This window comes from Nicotiana tomentosiformis, chromosome 3 (assembly GCF_000390325.3).
Source record: "Nicotiana tomentosiformis chromosome 3, ASM39032v3, whole genome shotgun sequence".
In the NCBI taxonomy this organism is placed as follows: domain Eukaryota; kingdom Viridiplantae; phylum Streptophyta; class Magnoliopsida; order Solanales; family Solanaceae; genus Nicotiana; species Nicotiana tomentosiformis.
In genome coordinates, this window is record NC_090814.1 from 1,880,651 (window position 1) to 1,885,158 (window position 4,508).

The 4,508-nt window shown below is 33.0% G+C and overlaps 1 long non-coding RNA gene across 1 annotated transcript; it reads right to left on the minus strand.

The window, feature by feature from the left end:
- Positions 1-1,469: 1,469 nt before the first annotated feature.
- Positions 1,470-3,460, minus strand: LOC104086320 (uncharacterized). The gene is made up of 2 exons (XR_684053.4): positions 1,836-3,460; positions 1,470-1,768 (listed from the first exon to the last, which is right to left on the minus strand). It is a non-coding gene; the product is annotated as an uncharacterized lncRNA (long non-coding RNA).
- Positions 3,461-4,508: the final 1,048 nt, after the last annotated feature.

Sequence of the window (4,508 nt, forward strand, 5' to 3'; positions counted from 1 at the left end):
AGATTGGTATTGAAGCATTGTGTGAATATGCAAACCTAGACTTGTACCTGCAGGTCATGGATGCTGAAGGGTATCCCTTGTGCTCATGCAATTGTTGTTATGCACTTCAAGAACATTGAGCCAATTAACTATATATCCCATTGGCCAGACATGCAGATGTGGCCAACATCTACCAATCCACCAATTGAACCCCCACCAATTAAAAAGATGCATGGCAGACCAAAGAAAAAGAGAAGAAGAGAATAAACTGAACATCTTAAGTCTCGCAAGCTTTCAAAAAGGGGTATGGAGATGACATGTTCAAACTGTGGTGGCTATGGACACAACAAAAGGAGTTGCCCTAAGAAACCAAGGCCTACATATTCTACTCCTACAAATGCTTCTTATAGAGGAAGAAGTGGAGGAAGAGGAACAGGAACAGGAACAACTGCTCCAACACCTTCAACTTTAACTACATCTGCCCCTGCTGCTGTTGGCAGAGGAAGAGGAACTGGTAGAGGTAGAAGAAGTAATACACCTTCAGCTTCAACTACTTTTTTCCCTGGAAGAGGAAGAGGAATTGGTAGAGGTAGTGGAAGAGGAACTAGAAGTTCTGGGTTTGGACTGTTTCAATCAAGTTGCGGGTTCACAAGTTTTTTTGTAAGTACTTCAAACTTAAGTTTATGTCTTGTTTGGTTTAACTACTTTACTAAATACTTTATTGTTTTGGCAGTCTGGTAAAGGTAAACCAAGAGTTGTTTTTCATGGTGGTGAAAAGGGGTCCTCAGCAGATATTCATGAATGTGCATACAAGCCAACAAGTGGAGTAAAATGGAATGGTAGACCGACCATTACTAGAAGACAACTTGAAAGAACTATTGCATCCCATTCTAGAACTGCTGCATCTCATTCCAATCTAAGTCAAGCAAGTTCATCATCCCAGTCATCCAAGAATAACTATATGTAGTTGTGTATTGAATGTTGTTATTGTAAAACACTGTTAGGTTATTTTGGAACTGTTATTAGGTTATTTTGGAACTGTTGTTAAGTGGTGTATTTAATGTTTTTATTTTGTTAAGGCAGGCTATTGTTATTTTGGTATGCTGTTAAGATGTCAACCTATATTTTTGTTAAGGCAGACTGCTATTAGGTGACTGTAATGAACATCTTTACTCTATGATGCTATGTGTTTTAAATTAAAAAAATTTGGGCAGATTCATCTCTTTAGTGTTACCACTTTAGTATTTCAGCATTTGAGCTGTATTTTAGGCAGCAATTTCAACCACTGTTTAACTTTGTAAGGAGTGTATTATCTGCATTTTGCCCTGAAAATTTCTAGGCAGATTAATCTCTTTAGTATTACCACTTCAGTATTTAAACATTTGAGCTGTATTTTAGGCAGCAATTTCAGCCACTATTTAACTGTATAAGCACTGTATTATCTGTATTTTCAGCTCACATAGCAATAACCACAAACCAAACAACATTAATAGTTGCAAAAAAATTCATTCATTTCTAACAAAGGGATACAAAATCCACCAAAAAAGCTTCATTCATTGTCTTACATTATATAACAATCTTTAGACTACCAAACACAATCAACTTCAATATAATTACAATTAAAATCAACACACAAAATCTCCTCCAATTTCTTTGATTCATATTTTCCTTCAATAATGCATCGAGCACCCTCTTCTTCTTAAGCAGCCCAAAAATCACAATTTTCAAGTGCTCTGGAGTTGGGGGATCAAACCACATAAAAGAAATTATATCCTGAGCGATTGTCCCTCTAAAAATCGAAAAGAAAAATTATTAAGAAATATAAAATCGATTATAAAAGTACAATTGATATTTACCTCATAAAATGGACATCCGTAAAATCGACGACCAAGATTATCAACACTCCATGACTGTGTCACCACAGCTTCTTCACCACAATAACAAAATTTTCTCAAATTATGCATTTTCCCTAACCTTAAAATTGAACCATAGAAATTATAATGTCGAAAAAGAGAAGGAAGAAGTAGAAGAACATGGTAATATTGACAACAGAAAATCGCATAAGAAGATGTCAAGAAAAAGAAATTTTCTGCAACTTTCGAGCTTTCAAGGAGGAAAAAGAAGGGAAAGACGGGTCCAATTTGAGGAGAAATAGGTTGAGGACCCTTTTATTTGTTTAAAAATGGTTGTTGGGATTTGTTTCTTGTTGTTGATTTAAGTGAGAAATTGTCTACTTCTACTTTTCACGTGCTTCTACCGTTTTTTGTTACACACGCTTAGACCTGGTCAAAGGAGATGTGTACTAAATACACTTTAGGAAGGTTGCATGTGTAATATTATTATCGTCCACAGAAAGTGTGTAAGAAGGATTTGGGCCGTAGGTGAGGTGACAACTTATGTATTTTGCCTTTTAAGCAATTTTTACCTTATTTTAAGCACCTTTTAACTTTACTAAACAATCAAAAAAAACTAAAAAGAGCTTAAAAGCTGATTTGATCAGCTTAAAAGCAAATCCAAACATCCCCTAAATCAGAAAGATGTTATTCAATTTTAGAAAAATAAGAGCTTTGTGTTTCCTTGTCGCAAATAATTAAGAGAGTACTGGGAAGTGGGAACTTAAACATCGTTAAATAATAGTAATCCATTGTTCTTTTTTATTTTTTAGAAAACTCTAACAATGACTAACCTATTTTGACTGTTAATTTCAGATTAAGGTTTTAGTATCTCATTTAAAAGATGAACGAAATATTGTTTTTCGAACTCCAAAGATTTGAGAGATAAAATTACATTTATTAATCACGTCAAGAGAATAATACTAGCTATTGACATCAGTGGGATATATAATATCATGACAAAAGGATAACAATAGGAAAAAAAAGTAAGATCTTCATAAACTGTATCTTCCAAAATAGAAAATTGCACCGGTTACAACTGTATTATAAAACTCAACTATACTATTTTGAGTAGTCTAAAATAGTATACAATACACATAAACAATATAAACTTCTTGATAAAGTAACTATTTTTTCTTTAATGATTCAAATTATACCTTGGGAGATTTTGATGTTTATTTTCTTCATTGACAAATGCAACCACAACATCAAATTTACCTTTGATATCAAATCCCTCGCTCTCTTTGTCTTCTTTGTAGCCTTTCATAAGAAATGACTATCAAAACAAGACTACAAGTCTCAACAAGCGAAAGATTATTTGTGTTCTTGACACACCTATGTAAAAATTCTCATATATTGATGGATAGAATACCAAAATTTTAAAAATAATTTGCAGGTCAGAACACATCATATAAGAAATAAATTGCACTGGGTATAACTGTAAGATAGATCTATTAGCTATCCTCCACAAAAATCCATGGTTGAAAGCTCAATCTCTGCTCTTGACACCGTGGATGAAGTTCTCTCTCCTTTTCATACTGATCTTTTCATTTGGGTTGGGATAAATGTCATTTGAAATCAGTAGGGGCCTATTTATTGGAAGAAGATAATGTGAAAGGAAACTTTTTGAAATTTAAACCGTTTCAGAACACTACAAAGATTTTAAGTACAACTCAACCATAAGTAGTTTTTTGACTTTTTTTTTGTGATCCAAAATAAGGGATCTTTGTCGGATTTTAAAATAAATTAATTATTTTTTTCTTATTATATTTTTAGAGTAAATAGTGTTGGAGTATGTGTTAGAGTTGTTTATGTGAAGAAATAGTAAAAGCTAATATGATTAATTTTATTATTAATTAATATTAAAAAAAAATAATCTGTATAAAAATAAAAAAAAAAATTACATATTATGAACCGAAGAATTAATATTTAAATTTGGGGAAAAGAAGGTTCAAGAAACTAAGACTTATTAGGGCAACAACATGATATTACCCATGCTTATCGTTGCGCCCGCCGCCGGGTTTCAAACAAAATTTCGTATGGGAAAATGCCAAAAGCTGACCTAGCTTAATGTATAAAATTTTTAATTTTTACTCTGCTACTACTCCTTTATTACACCAAGTAAATAAACTATTTTTTGTTACGAAAAATTTACTCTACTTCTCTTAATGGATAAAGTTGATAAGAAATTGTGTATGGGTCAAAAATTATCTTTGACGTGATCAAACATTGTTAACGTTAAAGTGACACTCGCAGACTGCCACATGATATCAGTACGACTTTAATAAAAATCTGCCAAAGGTCGAAGTGGTCCATGAAGCGACGAAGACTGTGGTCAAAGAGTCAGCGAAGATCAAGGTCGGGGAGTCGTCATAGATCAAGTTCGAGGTCGAGCATCTTAGAAACAGTTATAACAGGTAGTTTTAAGATATGACATAAAAGAGAATATTCTACTGGATATTCTAGGGACATAAGATATTCACTTGTAAGAAAACACGTTGAATTTATAGAGAGAATCTGGCCATATTGCAAGCATATGAAAATAACATTTTTACTAAGATTCTTGTCTAACATTTTTACTTGATCCAAGAACAACCTCAGTGTTCAAATGCTCATCAATCATTCATCATTTTGAGA